This window comes from Amblyomma maculatum, chromosome 5 (assembly GCF_055883805.1).
Source record: "Amblyomma maculatum isolate TAMU_Amacu chromosome 5, ASM5588380v1, whole genome shotgun sequence".
In the NCBI taxonomy this organism is placed as follows: domain Eukaryota; kingdom Metazoa; phylum Arthropoda; class Arachnida; order Ixodida; family Ixodidae; genus Amblyomma; species Amblyomma maculatum.
In genome coordinates, this window is record NC_139348.1 from 51,116,478 (window position 1) to 51,136,992 (window position 20,515).

A 20,515-nucleotide genomic window follows, 5' to 3' on the forward strand; every position below is an offset into this window, starting at 1 on the left:
GCGATAATGGCAGATAAATTGCGATGCACTGCGCCATTTTTATGTAACTCAGAACAGTATATATTGATCATGTGATTTCATACATGCTTACTCCTCATGCATGGCGACTTCGAAATTGGATGCTGATATTATGTTTCAGATACAAATCACAGCCGATTTTGCACAACCGAGACAACTCGGTTATGCACAGCGGGTTTTTAAGACATACTGCCCTACGAAGGGCCACGGCGTGCAGTCGGCTACCTAGCGGCCTCAATTCGTCGAATCTCTCTCCTCTTAACACTCGTTACTCACAACAAGTGAGCGCTAGTCAGGACATTGTGATCGAGAGCACCGGAGAAAGCGCGCGTGCGTGTTTCGCGAGAATACTACCTGCTACTTCTCCCGTCTTGGCATTTTTTTCCTCCAAGTCATCGTACCCGTCATGCGGCCTCGTTTCATTGCTGATAAAACGGACGCTCTCGCTGCGCGATTATTCCGGCGCTGTCCACTACGGTACCTCGCTTTGTTTTCGCTCACGGATTTGTCGCGGCGTTCAGTAAGTGGGGGAGTTACTTTGCATTTAATTTCATTTTATTACCTTAAAGACCCATGAGGGGTATTTACTTAAGGGTCTTATTTTTGCTCTTGCCTTTCCTACCATTCTTTTTTCTTTTTACGTGAAGACGCAAAAGGTATGCAAAGTAAAAACTCTGCTCAGCTTTTGGTTTATTGATGTGCAGCGTTTAATGACCAACCGCGCGTGAGAAAGTATAAATTTTAGAGTGTGATTCCTAGCCTGGGAAATTACCTTTTCTTACCTATTCCTGGTAGGGAAACAGTTGGCGTGTTCCTCAAGCAGTTGATATAGCGTATGAAGGGAGTAAGCGACCCCTTGAACGCGAGAATTGAATTGATGGACATGGTTGACCATATCGGAAGTGCAAGAAAACTAGTCGGCTGCCGCCTTGTGACCAAGGAGGTTACTTGTGACTAATAAATTGTTTGGCTCTCGCTCTCTCTGTCATGGTGCTGAACAAAGCTCAAGCCTGAAAAAAATGATTGGGGGGCGGGTGCTTAGGATCGAGTAAATAAGGTAAGTTTCTTTCAGGTATTGTGATGAGCATGCACACATAGGACGAGCTCAAGTAGCCTTTTTGGGAACAGTGCCTCCTCTATTCTTATAAAAAATGAAAGAGGTGTTGTTGCGGATCGCTAGAGCAGTGAAGCAGATAAAAACAGAAATTGTGGGGCACACCACGTGGTTTGATTTCGAAATGGTGCTATCGGCTCGAGGGCTACGCACATCCCAGTCGAAAAAAAACAACTACAGAACTGTGTCAAAAATACGACAAAATATCCTTTAGTTCCTTCGTAACCATCAGATTTTTCTGTAGTTCTGTAGTACTTTTCTGTAGTTCTGTAGTTTTTTGTAGTATATTTCTGTTGTCTGTAGTTCTGTAGCACTTTTCTGTTGTAACTACAGAAATGTCTGATGTTAATACAGAACGTTCTGTTGTCACAACAGGTTTTCTGTCAAAAACCGCACAAAAATTTTGTCGTAACATCAGTAAATTTTGTGTAGTTTTTTCCGACTGGGTGCCGTGTATAAAGCGAGTTTTGATTCGATTTCAGCAAATGAATCGCGCGAACTCTTACATGCATATCAAACGAACGGAACCATTTGTTTTGGCGAATGTGCCGATGTCGCTTTCAATGAGAGCCGAGTTTGAACTGGGTGAAAAAAAAAGAAAAACTAGAACATGAAAGAAATACGTACAACTGTGCTTCGTATTACTGTCGTGGATACGTGTCCTGCGGTAACAGCTATCTAAAACGCTGGCAAAAACATCCTTGTGACGCGGGCTTTTTTTTTGGTAGGTAATTTAACATGTGAATTGACTGCACTTTCCCGAATCGGAGAAAACTGGCAGTCGGCTGAGGTAGAAACTTGCGTTGTTTTCATCGTGATGGGCGCAGTGCCGGCCTCTGCTCTGCTCAGCCATCCATTGCTTCGCACTTCGCCCAGTTAATGAGCGCATGTTCAGGTGATAAATCACTTATCAAAAACATCGACCACTACGCGGTTAACTAGTTTGCGTGGGAGAATATTATAGAAGAGATAATACGGAACTCAGTACAATACGAACGAATGAAGTGCGCTCGCTGTCTTGCGTATGTGCCATGCTAGTCTTTCTTTTCGGAAAATTACCTATGTACGCGCAGGCCTGCATAGGCAGTGATTCGAAATCAGCTGAATAACCCAGCGTTGCCGGTAATCTCGGTCGTCGGTTCGACCGCGGTTGTGCCATGCACGAGTATTACGTTTGTTTACACGATCAACAGCATTGCGGCTGATATGTCAGGGATGTCTTGGAAACAGTATGTTTCTTTCGTCTTCAGCACGTATGCTATGTGTTGCCATTCGCTCGTGCATGTATGGCCCATAGAGCATGAATGAGAGGATTTTATGAGCGTGACGTGGTAACTGCCTTCGTTGGATGATAAATTTTTTAGAAAAATGAAAGAAAAATAATAGACGTCTTTCTATTTTTAGCATAAATTGATAAAAGTGGTTGTGTGGTACCCGAAGTATGTTTGTAGTAGTTGATAAATATTCTTTCAAACGTTATAAACAAAATTAATACAGTGAATGAACTTTTATGTGCAACACAACTTTCGGGATTGGTAAACCTGCGTGGGGTTGCACAAGTCCCAGAGCCGTCAGACTATTTTCAGCTGATACTGTGAAATGAAAGCTCTTCCGCATGGAACAGATGCTGAAATAGCAACCTTTTTCATGCAGAGCATTGTGTTTCGTCACGGTGCGCCCGCATTCGTTATAACTGGCAGGAGAACAGCTTTCACCTCTGCACTTATACAGGAGGTTATGCGCCTCAGTGGCACGAGTCACCGAAGGACAACAGCTTATCACCCGCAAACAAATGGACTCACCGAACGGCTTAATAAGACAATCGCTGATATGCTTTCAATGTATGTCGACGAGGACCATCGAAACCTCCCTATGCCACCTTCGCGTATTATACTGCGCCGCAAGAAACGAAACATTCACTACGTTTCCTTTAGTCCACGGCCGCGAAGCCATGACTATGCTGGACACAATGCTGCTTCCGATAGTGCTAATCACGCAGTGATCGGTTCTGATGAATTGGTTGTGCTTGCCGAGGCCACCTGCCAACTTGCTCGACAGTGTGTCCGGCGCCAGCAAGCAAAAGACGCTCACCGGTATAATCTACGCCACAGAAATGCAAGTTACGAGCTCGGGCAACGAGTTTGGGTGTGGAGCCCAATCCGAATGAGAGGGTGGTCTGAAAAGCTTCTTCGGCGACAGTTTGGCCCATATGAGGTAGTCCGCCAACTGAGCGAGGTGAACTATGAAGTTCTTCCCCAGGGGACTGTTCGTTCCTCTCGACGGCCAACCTCCGAAGTGGTACACGTCGCACAAATGAAGCCTTACAACGCCCGTTACCCGCTCGTTCGCCCCAGCCACCCGACACTACAGATGCTCCTTGTTGCTCGGATCACCAAAGGTTAGCGCCGAGGACGTCCCCTTTGAAAGATTTGGACTAATGCCGCATTTCTAATCACTCTTGTAGCACCGTCACGCAGCCGGACGGCATTACTGGACGTTTTAGCTGGCTAGTGAGCCCGGCGTTCTTCGTCTTCCTCGATCGAGCTCCAGGCAGCCTTGCCGCGTCACTATGATTAAATGTACCTTCCAACCTACGTCGGCTGCTCTGGCTACTTTTACAATTGCATGCAGGTGAGAAAATGGAGAAAAAAGTTGGGTAAGTGTTAAAGGCTACCGCTATGAACCAAAGAAAGGTTGGCTATGTTATGACTGACAACGCCGCTAATATAATCCAGGCTGTCAAGGTGCGCATTCTACACAATGAAACAGCGGAATCGAAGAGTGTTTTGCAGAAAAACAGAGCCGCGTATCAAGAGGAAGACAACGCAAGCTCTAGCGACGAAAGCGATCGCGAGTTTGATGCTGGTTTCAGCGCCCGCTTCAAAATTGGAGTACCTGTCCTGTTTTCGCATACACTTCTAATCACGATATAAATACCGCATTACGTTTTTACAGTGATGCCTTGCACGGCGTGAAAGGCATTGCCACCATAGTAGACTTGTAAGCGGTCGTCCTTTTGGACAGCCGCGCGGAACAAAAAATGCAAAAACAATCTGGTGATGTCCTCTGTCACACGGTGGAACTCGTTCATTCACGCTGCAGAGCGCCTGTAAGAGGCAAGTTAAAATAATACTTTTATACAGACCGTGGTTATAATATAGGTGTGCACTTATTTCAACATGTCTTTTTAGCAAACTTGAGGATATTTACTGCAATTGTAGAGACTCTGCAGCACAGAATTGACGAGACAAACATATGTGCTTGTGAGCCCTCGCCCTACAGAAAGGAACCAAAAGTGTCTCAGGAATATCTGAAACCACTGGGGGAAGCCACTGACGTTCTTCAAGGAAGCGGAGTGACGTCATCACTTGTCCCGCTCGTCACAGATGAATGCCAAACACCTGCCACTTCTTCTACCCATTATAGTCTCCGAAGACGTTTAGTAATTGCACCCGGCTGTCATGCATAATGCTCCTTTAATGTTCTTTTTTCTTTCTTTCACGTTTTCAACCTGCAAAAGCATCCAGACTAAAGAGGACAGGCCCTTTATGAGCCTAACAAAGCACCTTCTGACACATGCATGACATATTTTGTCCTGCATTCGTAGAGTCTCTATATATAGCAGCTTCCACGCTGGATCCCAAAACCGAGTTAAAGCAGTCCAACCTGCAGCGATATGTCCTGAAGGTCTGGCACGCTGCTCATACATGGTGGCTAGAAGGCTCGTGGAGGAAAAGAGAAGGCGGATTCAAATGTTGTGCATTCCTCTAGTCAGTTTCTCACACGCCCCACTGCTTGTATTATTTTAGTGAAAATCACGAAAATTATACATAACACACACGCGCGCACGCGTGGTGGATTATATTATTCGTGCGGCTTTTGCGACCCATACCGGCGCACTACCTGTGTGTTATTGTTTTTAGATGCGCTCATTTTTCATTAGTAGACGAATTATGATTTCTTGCGCGCAGATGACCACGTCAGAACACACCCAGTGGTATCTTCAGCAACCTGCAGCAAGATGGCAAAAAGGGGGAACCATCACACATGCGAAGTTTAGAATGACATATCTGTGACGAAACTTGCCTGCAGATTGCCAGTACTAAGCCAGGTCGCAGAAATCTTTCTGTCCATTACCTGCTTCATATGGAAAGGTAGAAAGGATGTTTTGCACGGCATATTGCTCTTCAGAGGCCTAGGAGAGCAAGAATGGAAATCTATTGCATAGCAGACATTCTCCTGTGCAGACATCATAAAGCCAGAAAATTGAAATAAATTCAAACAGCATTGGTAGAGACCTACGTTGACTCAAAGTGACGGCGAACGCAAAAGTGGAATAAAACTGCCCGTACTCAGTGAAACTGTTCGTGCTTGCAGACAATGTGTGCATATGATTGCATACCGTCTGGAGCAAGTGACTTAACCTGTCACTAGTTAACCTGTTGTTAAGGCAGCCACTGGTTTACGTGTAGTTTGAGGGAAACCGATTGCCTTGGAATTATCTTCGTCAACCCAGATACTCTTTCGGGTGCGACATTGAGTACGATGTCGCATAGGTGACAGTTTTTGGTGGCAGTGTTTTTTAATGTAATAATTTTATTGGTTTTGCTTGTGAGATTCAACTTTTAAAAGCGACTCAGTCTATGGCGATGCCCTAACAGAGAGCTCCAGAAATTGCGGCAACCTGGGGCTCTTTAACGTGCACTGACATCGCACAAACGACCGCCGAGGCCTGGATTCGATCCCACATCCTTGGGCACAGTAGCCGAGCGCCCTAACCATTGCACCACCCGACACGTATAATTTGAGTTAGATAATGTGTCATTACTTACTGACTTCAGTGCCAACAACCTGAAGCATGCTGAAACTGTGGACCCAATCGAAGAGTCATACGCTTGCTGGCAGAGGGGCAGATAAATCGCCGAAGAAAAACAAAGCAGAAAGGGTAAACACATTTTTCTGAGCTGCCAAAGCAGCCGGTAGACGCGATGTAAAGCAGCTAACCATGTGACTAAGTGGGAAAAATGTAGCTACTAGCGAGCTTCAGTGAAATTCCGACAACTATTGCACACCAGGGTAGCATTCAGCAGGAGTACCAGATACCTGGCTACCGCAGATACAGCAGGATACCGCGCTCAAACTGGGCTTCAGAAGGGACGCTCGTCAAAGTGCCTCAACTCCTACTTCTGTTTTTCTATATCTGCATCCTATTTCAAAAATATGAATTTTGTCGCACTAACCCTGGCCTCGGGCTGTGTGTGTTCGAACCGCCTGAAAAAGTTTCTATCGGACTTTAGTTCAGCTAAGTTTAGTAGCTGACTTTATTGACCTCGAGCAATAACGTACGGCGACACTCACAGCAACCGCATCACAGCGAGGAGTGTCTCTACCACGTACGGGGTGAAGGAAATCAAAAAAGAGAGAAGCGCACGAAAACGGGGAGAGGTATGTTTTCCTTTCCATCGCGTGCCTTCCGGCTCACTGCCAGCAGCGGTCACCGGCCAGTCGCTCACGATCGATGGCCGTTCAGAAGCGGCGGTAGATAGCGGCCGTCTCCTTAGAAAAGGAAGCCAGCTGTTGATATTCTCCGTTCCCTTCATATTACCTTCCTTTTAGTACATATGTGCCAACTAGCTTGTCTTCGTTTTATTGTAAAATGTGAATCGAAGCTAATAGGGAACCAAAGCTGGAGTTTGCTCCGCGACGCCAGCGCTCGGTTTCCAGCGGAGCGGAGAGGAACTACAAAACCTACGCGCATCCGCGCCCGCGCTGCGCGCGCCTGTCTGCGGAGTCTGCGCAGCCCGCTCGCTCGGGAGCGCGTGCTACAGGAAGCCGCACGTGCACGCGGAGCGGGAGAAGGAGAGTGAGGACGAGGGGGGATGGTCGTGCGTCTGTACGCGCAAAGCCGGCGCTCTTTGCCAGTGGTTTTTCTTATTTTTGCTTTTTTCTGTGCCCCGGCTGACATAGAGGCTGGCTGGAGGCACGCTTTTTATCGGTGCTTTCGAAAGTGAGAAATTATGATTAATTGATCGCCGCGGACATTGTTTTCAAAGAGCGCTTGTTGGCAGGCTCGGACAAAAAAAAAACACGAGCGCGAATTCGGTACTCGAAGGCAGAGGCAAGCGACAGGTATTTTGAAGGACTTGAGGCGGCACCTCTTGATGTCTCTTCCATGTTGTTCAGAGAATGAGGGGTCCAGCCTGCTCGTTGAGAATTTATACGCGTGTACACAGCGACGAGTGCTCCGGGCGCTGGTTGGGGAGCTTCCTTTCCATTTGTGACTGTTCACTTGAAAGGGGCCTATTCAACTCTTTGGGGACAGACGTTTTAGGCGTTGCTGCCGGCGCCGTGGTGCCTGCTTTCGGCGCGTTTAGGACGCACTCCCTACAAAGGCACCAAGCAAGCCGCCTTACCCTTTGGTTCCTGCTGACAGCGGCCAGGGGGAGTTCGCTGCTGTGGCGCTGCCATCCGAAATCAACGACTTATCTACCTTTAACGATGAGAGGTTTCTTAACGACCTGGGTCACTGACGAAAAGCCGAGGCATGCCATTTTTTCGGCAGTTTCCTCTCTCCGCGAGACGAAGAGCGAGGAAATGCCTGACGACTTTTCATGCAGGCGGGGACATCTGTCCAAGTTTGTCTTCTCAATTCCACAGCTACGCTGTGCAATCCCTAGTTCAGTTATCTCCTCTAGCGAATGCGCAGTTTTGAGCTTCCGAATCAGGATCGCGTATGAGGATAGAACGATTAACGTATGTGTTTTCCCTTTATAAGCTCCGAGTGATGGCATTAATGACATATATCTGTTTCTTGAGGCCGACTTGGTTCCGCGATGGCTGCTGCGGCACCGCCAGTTACCAACAGAGGTGCGAGATACGAGCGGTACGAGATACCTAAAAAAACCGACATCCATCGTTTCAACACGAAAGCGAGAAGAGAGAAAAACACTTTAAGAGTTTTGCGAAAAAGCGCGCCGTCACTTTTTCATTCCAGCTTTTTTTTTCTTGCCCCCTTTGTTCGAGCGCGACGGCGGCCAGAATGCGGCCGGAGGAGGAAAGAAACAACCGAGCGCGCGCGCGCAAACACGTGCTGGAAAGCAGCGCGGAGCAGACGACAGCATGCTTCTCTATGCGGCGGGGAGCAGATGACGCGGCCGCACTGCGCGGAGGTTTTGACGGGGTCTCCATGGAGGGCGCTGACGCACAGAGCGGCGCAGTGATCCCTGGCCCAAGTTTTCTCCCCTATAGCATTGATTTGGCACGAGCAAGAAAGCGAGGAGTTTCCTCCTACCGTGCTTGGTTACGACGCGATCCCGCTCGGTGCCAGGTTGCAAATCATTGTAACATCGAAGGATGAAAACAATATATACTCTTTAAAATTCCGATGTTATGCAAATAGTACACGACACCGTCGAATGGCACATCTCGTAATAAAAGTGAAGGATGAAATGGTGCATGATGTTCGCAAAAGCTTCTAAAATGGCAGCGACGATGTACTGATAAAATGGACACGTAATCTGAACATGGGCACTGAAAGTAGGCCACTACAGTTGTCACATTGCGGTGGCTGTGTTCCTAATGCAAGTACGTGTGTGCAAGATGTGTGCTCCCAATTCGTAGTCACGGGTGTATCACTCATAAAACGATTTTTTGATGGCAATCATTCCGTTCTCTTATTGGTGTCTGACTAAATTCAGTTTGTTATCTCATTGGCGGTTCGATTTGAGGTGCAATTTGGACGTCAGCACAAGGTTGATTGTTTAGTCTTGATAGATAAATTTCGTTTTGCGCACGTCGCTCATGGCAGCGTTTCCTGTTGTGGAGCAACAAGCTTGTTTCCTACAATACCTACAGGACATGGAACACAGCAAAAGTGCACAGTAGAACCGCGTATCGCAAGCTGATGAATTGTTTGAATTACATACACTGAAAGGGTTTTGTTTCTTAACATTGATCTAATGGATGTCATAGCACTTCAACAATTTATAAATTACGGTATTTTTATTGTATTCATTACTCATCTTTTCTAGCGTCTTTAACATACTGTACAGCTTGGCCTGGTACACACTTCCTTTTGGGTTAATGGTGATGACATAGCCGTCTGAATCTTTCCGTAGGGCAGCTGCTATACCGCGGTGATGTGTTTTGGAGGGATCTACGTAGAAATTTGTGAAATGAGTGTATTATTTTTCACTTCCATTAATTCGCTTTGGATTATTGCTGACGACGCGAAGCTCTTATTGTATTTCGCAAGTGTAAAATTACATTGAAGAGATGTTTTCATCCATGCAGCAACGTCCTTTTCGTACAAAAACACGGGTTTTGAGGAACATCAATTTCATGTTATCTTCCTATCTGGTTTAGCCTAGTTCTTATGGTCGGTATACGGTTTGACTTGTTCCGGAAGGGAGGGATCATACGTTTGTGTTGAAAGATAGGTTTGCATGCATGATCCGAGAGCGAAAATACCTTTTATGCGTATGTCAATGTTGAGTAACGTTTTCGTGATTTCAAAAATGGTTCATAGCATTCCCCGTATGCGCCCTCTATTACCGATGTTCTGCATGCGCCCAAAGCAATTCTTAAGCCGGAATGATATACATGGTCCAGAGCTGTAAAGTGGATTTTCGGGCTTAAAGGGGGGATGAAACGGCTAGAAAGGTCACTGACAAACGTTTTCAATGTGTAGAACAAATGCTTCCGAGCATTCGTTCAAAGTAAAACTCATAGGAAAAAATCCAGCGATTTATTATTAATTTTTAAAAACAGCGTTTTTTGAAATTCGCGGGCTGCGCCATTTCCGCGTGGCGGCGAGATTTGGGACTATTCTGCCGTGATTTCGTACGTCACCAGTCACAGAGTGACAGGCCACGACAGGCTACCATTGGCTGCAGCCGCGACGCCCTCTACGTCACTGACACACTTCCGGTAGCTGCGAAAGTCGTCTGCTCGAGGGCTGCAATGCATGCGTGAACCCGAGCTTGGCGCTTCGGTTCGCGATGTTAACCGAAAAGGTGGTGGCGTCCGACTGAAAGTGCGCGTCGGTGCAGGAGTGCGAAAAGAGCACTAGCTGGTTCGATTTAACACCATACCGAATAAATAGGTACGGTGTTAAATAGGCAGCATCAACCTTTATGTACCGACCGACGGGGCAGCAGCGTACTGGTAGTGCATCTTCCGTAGGTTTATCGGCCACTGGTCAACTCGGTGCAGGCAATTAAGTCCCGTCTCGTCTTTGCCGCATCGACCATTTGTGCGGCGTGTTAATAATTAAATGGAACGTGCGTCAAAAAAGGTGTACCCTCAGCTTCATCGCGAAAGTACACAAATTCGCACCGCTTAAGTGCTGCACCCGATGCCGCCAGGCGCGGGCGCTGCGGCCGACGGCACTTCGGTCGTGCGCTGCTCCCTGCTCGTCGCTAGGCCTTATTTCTTTTTCATCGCAGCCACGGCGGACGGCATTTAAGAATCGTCCGCTTCGCTGCGTCTCTGGTGTAGTTGCTCGCGTGCTCCTGTGCACGATTCTTGCGTGTAGCTTCTGAAAACAGTGACAACCTGCGCTGCCGAACTGCATGTGGCGAGCTGCTTTGCTCATGTTTTGCGCCGTTGTTTCTGGATCGGCCGATGCGTACACATGAGATAAAACACGCGTGCACATTACGCATTGGCACTTCCTAAACTATGTGCGTCCGACTGAAAGTGCGCGTCGGTGCAGCAGTGCGAAAAGAGCACGCAGGTGCGATTCAACACCGTACCGATTAAAAAGGCAGGCAGCATCAACCTTCGTGTAAATGAAACGTGCGTCAAAAAAGGTCTGTCCTCAGCTTCATCGCGAAAGTACACAAATTCGCACCGCTTATGTGCAGCACCGGATGTCGCCAGCAGAGATGCCGTCCGCGGGCGCTGCGACCGACGGCACTCCGATCGTGCGCTGCTCCCTGGTCGTCGCTAGGCCTTATTTGCGTCGAAGCCACGGCGGACGGCGTTTTGGAATCACCCGTTTCGCTGCGTTTCTAGCGTAGCCGCTCGCATGCTCATGTGCGCGATTCTTGCGTGTCGGTGCGAAAATCAGTGACAACCTGCGCTGCCGAACTGAATGTGCCGAGCTGCTTTGCTGATGTTTTGCGCCGTCGAATCTGGCTCGGACGATGCGTACACATGAGATAAACACGCGTGCACGTTGCGCATTGGCACTTCCTAAACGATGTGCGAAAGGACGTCAAAAAAAAAACACTACACTATCCTTTTTGTTAATCTCAATTTTAAGATTCGCGGACGAATAATTCGTGCTCACCTGTCATCCGATATCCAAACTCTGTAGCGATCATCAGTCCGTGCTCTCATCGGTGATACGTACGCGTATACATTCCATTCGTTATGCACAAGAGATGCCTCTCGCCGACCATAATGAAAGCAGCTCCGGACTAAAAGCGACGACGGCATATGTTTGCACACGGGCAACTCGCACGCTCGATCGTCTGCCAGCATCCATGCAGAGTCGATGCTATCGCGTCAACTCCGCGAGGGGTCACCGGCCGCCGTTGGTCAAACCGCAGAAGACGGTACGAAAGAGACTGACCCAGGCAGCGCGAGAGAAGAAAGCGGTCTTGTAGAAAGCCGTGCTAGGCAGGAGTGCACGCTAATTTGCGCTGAATGGGACAGGGATATGAAGGAAAGTGCTCCCTCCGCGGCGGCCACCGGTATGTGTGGACTCCCACCTGCAGGTATGCGCTCGCGAACGACCCGAGTCGTTCGGGCTGCTGTCGCACACAATTCCGAGACGTCAAGAAACTGAAGACACCGGCAGCCGAGGAAGACAGCAGACAAGGTTGAAAGCTATGCAAACGCAGACGGGACGGGAAAGGCAGACCGTGAATGCATGGGCGACGCTCGGGGGAAAACAGGCGCGACGACCGGAAGTCTGAGAACCGAGCGTCACCCGATGACGCTTCGTGGGCGGGGCTAGCGGGGCGGAGTTCCCGAGCTGTTTTCTTAGTTTTTTTTTCTGGTGTCTGGGAGTGTTGAGTTGAGGGGAGCGAGGAGGAGCGCCATTTTTAATCGCCGATATCTCTGGTGTTAATGAAGCTAGCTAAAAAATTCTTGCGGTGAATTGACCTGTGAGGGAGTACCTATATCTCGACCGATTTGCTTTACCCCGTTTTAGGCATTGCATTACCCCTTTACCTATACACATTAGATCCATTCTGTGCTGGGACCCCCTCTATGTGTGCTGCGTGCTGCAGCCAGCAGGATTCAGGCGTGTTTACTGTTCGTATCATGTACCCGAGAGGAACGAACGAATAAACAGGGGGAGTCTTCTTTCTTCGCTCGCCGAGAGCAGTCGTGTTTCTATCCGCTCCACGGAGAACCGGATACATGGCATCGAGTGGCCTCGCGGGACCAGCGCCTGAACGGCGCCGCGAACCCTAGGTAGTTAACCGTTCTTTTAAAGGTTATCGACCGCTATAGTCGAAGTAAACATACTCTATCGTCACTCCATGTCTTGTGGGATAAAATCGTAAGGATATTTGCATCTTCGCTCCTTTTTGCGCACGGGCCTTCAGTTGTTTATTCTGTGGTCCAAAGGCTAGTTTTGTAACGAACGGCACAACAAGAAACTCCCTCAACTAACCCGAGACTGGATGAAGACGTAACCAGTGCAGAAGTACGGGCCACCCTCACGCACATCACTCGTAGCACCGCACCCGGGACTGACTAAATTACATAACTACATATAAACTCCTTCGAAACAGCAACGATACGTCACTCTCGCAAATACTACGAGCATACTACACCAACATTGGAGGGAAGGAACCTCACCGGCATCGTGGAAGCACGCCACGATCAAATTCATTCTAACGCCCGGAAAGCCTCTTTACGACGACCCATCTGTCTGACAAGCTGTTTCGACAAACCCTACGAACATGTAAACCTTAACACGAATCTACCGGCTTTTATCCTCACACTCAATTCGGCTTCCACCCGTATCTCTACCCCTGAGAAAGACTGTCCTCAACAACGACTTCGCCGTGCAGGCCGCACCAGCCATACTTGGTCTTATTATACAATATGGCACTTTACAACATAACCCACGACCACATTCTGTCTACACTTAAATGCACAATATGCCTCTTGCACTAAGTGACCGCTTTCCTGTCCGAACGCGCGGCGGGCATCACACTCGACTCCTGCACATCCCCGACCATCAACTTAACCAACTGCGACACCGCATGGCTGTCCTCTCACCATCCTCTTTAACATCGCTCTAGCTCGTTTAGCACAGGTACTCTAAAATATACCCCATCTTCAACACAGGTGTATACACAGGCACCATTAAGCACTAACCGCTTTGCCGCTCGCCGCTGTCGCTTAGGTTCTAGTTTGTAGACGATTTCGCGCGTCGCCCGGAAGTGCCTAGCGAGACTAGCCAGTGGGGGGTGGCGTTGGGGGCACGTAACTTCCGATCCGTTTTGGGCACGAGAACCTTTTTTTTTTTGGCGCGCTTTCATCGGAGCAGCAGCCGACGCGCAGCTGACAAAGGCAGCGATGGCGCCTTCTCAGAAATTCACTGAACGACTCATTGATGAAATAAAAGAAAGGGTGCTTGTGACTTGAGTTACACGCACTACAAGTCCACACCACGCACGACTGACGTTTAGCGCCGCGTTGCAGCGTCCCTCGGGTGCACTGGTGAGTCGAAAACATTTCCGCTATCATTCGTTCTACGTATGTATGTATGTATAACTTTATTAGGAGCCGGCAAACGACAGGTTAAAGCGTCGTGACGCTGGCGAAGCGTCGACCCGGTGTTATGCCCTACTCTGCACTACCTTATTTTGCCCGTTTGTGGCGGGTTGTGAGGCTTGTGCTTTTCGAGCGCACCCCGGGCCTGCTGGACGGCCCATAGTTGAATGTCCTTGTCTGTATTTTGCACAGCACTTTGAAATTCCGGCGGGTATGTCCTGGATGCAGCTTCGGTCGGGAATATGGCACAATCCCATATGATGTGCCATTGGTCCGCCGGACCCAATTGACATACAGAGCACATATCACTCGTGTAGAAGCACTGCCGGGGCAAGGAGTGAACCGATTTGCATTTGCCATAGGATGACCGCCTCCTCCCGACTAAGTCCCGTGTGAGGCGACGGCATTGTCCGTCGAGCTAGGCGGTAAAATTTAGTCACTTCCTCGCAACTGGTCAATCGGTCTTTTGTTTCGAACCACCACTTGGAACGGTCCCCTTCGGAGGCGCGGAAGGTAAGCGCTCGCGCCGCCGAAAGGGCCGTCTCGTTGTGATTCGGTGAGGATGCACAATCTCCCGCGTGCGCCGGGAACCACTTGATGGGGATAGTGTTGCCGTGGTCTTGGAGCTGGAGCTTATTGTTGATGGCGGCCGCCGGCGCGCACACTCGCCCTTTTGGCAAAGTTGCGCACAGCGTTCCTCGAGTCGCTGAGCACGCTGCGACACTCGGCCTCCGAGATCGCCAGAGCAATGGCAACCTACTCGGCGTCTGGGGCGTCCGTGAACCGCACGCTCACTGCTGTTGTCTTGATGCCGGTAGCCGCCTCAACGGCCACTGCCACTAATCCTTCTCGCTTGTTTTTCGCTGCGTCCACGAACCGGGTGTGCGGGTTCTGGGAGTGTTGTTCGACGAAGACTTTGGCAGCGCCTGCCGCCGTTCTTGGTTGTACTCGGGGTGCATGTTTTCTTGATGGGGTCCACGTGCATGTGGGCCAACGCCTCATCGCTGATCTCGCACGATAGCCGACTGGGAGCTTGGGAATTGTAACCCAGGGACGTCAGTATACTGCGGCCTGTCTTGGTGGTAGAGGGGCGCTCCATTTGAGCAGTGAGATGCGCCTCGACTATTTCTTCTGAGTTGTTGTGGACGCCGAGCTGCACGAGCCGAGCCGTACTCGTGGTTCCTATTAATCCCAGCGCCGTCTTGTAAACCCGTCTGATCAGCGTGTTTATCTTTGTCCTGTCAGTGACCTGCCAGTTGAGGTAGGCCGCAACGTAGGCGATGTGACTGATCACGAACGACTGGAGGAGGCGCAGAAGGCTGTCTTCACGCATGCCTACCCGTCGTGTCGAGACTCGCTGTTTGAGCCGGACAGCGTCCATTGCCTAGGTGGTAATCTTGTTGATGGTCTCGTCGTTGCCGCCGTTCTTGTTTAGTAGCAGGTCCAGGACCCTGATCTTGGGAACTTCGGGGATGCGCTGCCCCGATGCAGTCATGATCGCACTCTCGAGGGGGAGCGCGTTTCTGTCCCGGTTGTAATGGTATGACGACGAAAAGCTCGGATTTTTCGGGTGAGGACTCTAGGCCTGTGCCGTCAAGGTGTTGCTCGATGGCAGTAACAGCCTCCTGGAGCTGCTGCTCAATGCTGGCGTCGGTGCCGCCTGCCGCCCACAGGGTAATGTCGTCGGCTCACCAGGCGCGCCGGAACACGGAGAATCGTCAGCTTTCAAATGCAAGTCATTCCTTTAGATTAATTTTTATATGTACTAGCGACTAGTCGGACGTGAATAATGCGGGAAGTAATCGTACGGGTTTGTCTTGGCCAAGAGGTGGCGATTGAACATGCGGGCTTTTGTTCTGTATAACATTAAAACTATTTTATTGGGTTTACCTTTCTCCTAATGTCGAAAACGGAAGCTGTTCTTTATCGGATTCATGTTTTTCACCTTGCCGTAGTCTAAATGGAACAAAGAAGGCGTTTTATTGTGAAGCGCTTTGAAATAGAGGCGGCATTTACCGAGAAAAGAAATTCTTCCAAACAAGCCTGGCTCTAAGTGTTCTTCAAGAAAGCAATCGCGTGTGTGCGTAGCATGACTGCAGCCCTGTTAGTTAATTAGCGTAGCCTAAGAATAAATTTGATATGTGCATGTTTTTTGTATACATTGAACCTTTGCCTTGCCTTTTGCTGTTGTCCATGTATTCTTGCATTTCCGTATGTCGCAAATTTCCCGCCTGCATGCACAGCAATCATGGTGTGAGAAACTTGGCCCAATGAAAGGTAGTTGACAGCAAATCCATTTTTGTTATGTATTCCATGAAGCAGCACAGCCTATACTGAAAGTTGTTTTTTTTTCAGAATCACTTTGTTTGCATGTTGCCATCATCTACCTGCGAAGTTTTACTGCTTCCACTGAACAGAAAAGTCTAAGCATGAAGTTTCAGTACTTTCCTTCATCATCTGCCAGCAAATTTTTACTGTTTCTTAGTCTAATCATTGAGGAACCGTAGTTGTGGGGACCCACACCTGAATAATGCAGAAAGAAATGGCTCAACTTGTTAAGGAAATATAAGGCAATTTTAACTAAAATTTTGAATGCATACTATGCATGTAGTCGTGAGCACAAGTGGTATACAACACTCAGTCAGTGACAGAGCCCGGGAAAGCTGCATCGAAATGTCATCTAGCGACAGTTGCAGGGACAGCGACATCGGCACATGCATGTGGATAAGATGAGGCACCGCCACTGTTGTCTCGATCTTAGATAGTTGTTGCTAGATAAATCTGGGATGCAGTTTTCTCGAGCTCTGCCACCGGCCGAGTGTTGTATACTGCTTTTGCTCACGACTGTACCTTCCTGTTGGCACTTGCTAAAGATGCCTGTAAAGTGTAGGACTATTGTTGCAATTAATATGCTCAGTGCCAAGGCTCCTTGCTCCCAGGAGCTCAAGAATCCCCCATCTGGGACAGGCAGTGAGCATGGGGAGCTCGAGTTCCCCTATTTTAGGCTCCTTGACGATGACATGAGTGGCCGCCCAAATATATATCCACCACGCCTGGCCTAATCGGCCCAAATCGGTAGCATCAGTGCTGCTGGTGACAGTGTTGCTGAAGGGCCAGCTGCCGGAAAGGTTTGCAACTAAGAGTGGTATTTGCATGGCGGATCTGTCCTCTTATAGCGCTGAATTCTTAGCCTGTATTCATCAGTCATTGTCAATTTCTGCACGCCCCATTGAAGCCTGCAGCCTGGGAATGTCTCCAGTGCTCAGCCAAGCTCTGGTGGAATGCCTGCATTGTTCTTCACCATTCTGGCTACTCTTTTGAAGTTTCTGAAGGTTTGTGGATTACATACTAACTTCTATTGCTCTTCGAGGATCCGGAGCCACAAGCACGGGAGGAGCAGCCAAAAATGAAGCGTCGCAGCTCCGACTACATGGCTTAACGTCTGCTGGCCAACGTAAAGCAGCAGACTGAAATCGTCATAAATGAATGATTTTTTTGTTTGCAAAAATTATTGAAATGTTTTTATGTGTTACTTAAGTTTTTTTTTTACATTAATCCAGTACTGCGGACAGTTTGAAAATAATTTTAGGCTATGTTTTATGGTGCAAATTAATGAGGGCTTGAGTGAGGGACTGCATACATCACTGTTCTGCCTCTGAATGTTGTTTTAATCGAAAACAGAGCAGTGAGAACAAAAATAAAAAATGCACCTAAAATAATACGTACAGCTTAATTCCATAGCCTCTAAAACATAGTTTGGCACGCTAGTCTTTGTACTTGAGTGTTTCCCATCAGGATAATGTGTAGAAAGAAGGGATGATGAATAACAATAGAAATTCAGTAGTACCTAAATTGGCAATACAAAACAGATAAAACACCAACAATTGGATGTAAAAATAGCAATACATAAGCAAATAAATCTTCAAGGCATACTCTATTATTGCATCTGGACATGTTTATGGCAAAACCATCTGTTGCTTTACAGAAAAATGATACGGTTTTCTTGAATAAGTGCCTTCTACTGCATTTAGTTAATTTTTTGCGTTTTTTACAGTTTAGCATGCTCTCTATTATACAGTCACAAGTTTGTTTGTTTTTTTTTTTTTGATGAACCTTCAGTTGCTAGTTGGGGCTTATGTCCTCTTCTGCTTTGTCTCTTGCCAGTTTTCCGCTGTTTCGTTTCTCAACATGAACATTAACCCAATGTGATAGTTCTCAAATTCTTATGATACCCTTTCTTGTTATCAATTATTGCAAGTCTTCCATTGTAGTGCAATAGCCTAGTTGAGAAAAAAAGCTGCACGCCCTTCATAGTTTGACTAGAACATTATGGCCTATAGAATTATGCTTTGCATAGGACAGCAATGTCTTGTCTTTTTTTATATGCACTCACTGCTTGGTATTATTTCTCACTTTAAAATTAGTATATCTATTGCTGATTTATATGTTTTAAAATTTATATTGGCTGCGACCAATCATAATACTGGCTAAAAAAACATTACAACTTGTCGGGCTTGATTGGTCGGGAATTTCGACAGTTTGCACCAAACCGACTGAATAATGGGAATAGCAGCCTGTTGCTGCGCAGGACAGAGTGTGTGCGTGTTTACTAGCCGGCGTCCGTTCGGTGAAGTGTTTCGGTCACCTGCACGTGTTCCCGGCGACGGCTCGTTTCTTTGCCGTCCAAACGCCGTCTACGCCCCCCCCCCCCCCCACACACACGCACACTTGCTATTGTAGTGACTATTATCGCCGTGCCGTCCTCCGGGCATCCGACCGCCGCTCGTTCGCAACAGCTACATCAACTGGTTGTAGCTCATCCCGCGACAAAAGAGGGAGCGCATGGAGGCGGCCCTGCGCAGGCAATCGAACACAATACACTCAGCCATTGTTTTGGATTCACAGCCTCTTGGCCTGCGCTAGTCTTCTAACATCGTATTAAGCGTGTGTTGCTCCTGTGCATTGGAATGAGTTGAGCAGTATGTGTTGAGAACTGCTGCTCAATGACGGCTCGGAAATCACGGCGAAATGCTTCCCACAAACCAGAATCAATGCATTTGCAAGCGTGATGATTAACGTAAGTTTCCCAACCATTAATTCTACGTTTTAGATTTGAAAGTGATGTACTCTTCTCAGTTTGACACGAACCGAAGGTTGCTTTCGGCGGATTGCGACTGCCGTGCCGGAGTATCCGGGAAGTGCAAGCATGTTGCGGCTACTGCGTTATTTGTGCATTCCGCCACCTGCGACAGCAAAACGAACCGACGAGAGCTTGGGACTTTCCGTCGCCTTGAAAACATTATCCCAAGCATTCCGTGATTGGAGCTTCCCTAAAAGATTGGAGCTTCCCCTAGCTTCCCTAAATGCTAGAACCCTAGTTAGTGAAGCTAGTTTAGCAGTGCTGTTAGAGGAACTAGAGGGCATGAAATGGGATGTCATAGGGCTTAGTGAGGTTAGGAGGCCGAATGAGGCATATACTGTACTGAAGGATGGGCATGTACTGTGTTATCGAGATTTACCAGAGAGGCGACAACTAGGAGTAGGTTTCCTTGTCAATAAATATATAGCGGGTAATATAGTTGAATTCTATAGTAATAATGAGAGGGTTGCAGGCATCGTAATTAGGCTTAATAAGCGGTATAAACTGAAGGTTGCATAGGCCTATGCACCTACATGTAGTTATGATGACCAGGCAGTTGAAAGCTTCTATGAAGATGTAGAATCGGCAATGCGAAAAGTAAAGACGCAGTATACTGTACTAATGGGCGACTTCAATGCCATGGTAGGGGAAAAGCAGGCAGGAGACCAGGCAGTAGGTGACTATGGCATTGGTTCTAGGAATAGCAGTGGGGAGTTACTAGTTGAGTTTGCAGAGCGCAATAACTTATGATTCATGAATACCTTCTTCAGCAAACGGAAGAACCGGAAATGGACATGGAAAAGTCCTAACGGAGAGACTAAAAATGATATCGACTTCATAATGTGTTCAACCCCCGCCATTGTGCAGGATGTAGAGGTAATCGGGAAAGTGTGATGCAGTGACCACAGGATGGTGAGGTCCGGAATTAGCCTAAGTCTGAAGAAGGAACGCAACAGATTAGTAAGATAGAAACCCATCAACGAATTAGCGGTGAGGGGGAGGGCAGAAGAGTTCAGGATCTCGCTACAGAATAGTATTGTATTGTATTGTATTGGGGTTTTATGGCGCATAAGCAACTTATCATGCGCCAAGAGCAAGGTTAAAATCTGTTCTTATTTGAAAAGGGGAAGAAGGTTCGTTTAAGTTTACAGTTTATTCAGAACGTCTGCTTCTTTTAAAAAACTAAGAACACATGTTAAGTTTATTATTGCTCTTTCTCCTAAAAGTAATTTGGGATGGAAAGGGATGGCATGATCATAAAAAATAGTGAAATGCTTTCTCCGTAGTGTCTCTAGTTTTTGGCATGCAATCAGGATGTGGTTGACTGTGAGTACTTCTCCGCATTCTCCACACGTAGGCTTATCTTGTTTCATTAGTAGAAAATTATGTGTGAGATGTGTGTGCCCGATACGCAGACGGCATACTGTAACCTCCATGAAGCGTTCCTGATGAGTGCTTGTTTCCCATTCTTCTATTATAGGCTTTACGAGTTGCAATTT

The 20,515-nt window shown here is 47.8% G+C and overlaps 1 pseudogene; it reads right to left on the reverse strand.

Moving 5' to 3' along the window:
* LOC146188293 (uncharacterized) overlaps window positions 1-14,878 on the reverse strand; it is a 56,431-nt pseudogene extending 41,553 nt beyond the window's left edge.
* Between the last annotated feature and the right edge of the window lie 5,637 nt (window positions 14,879-20,515).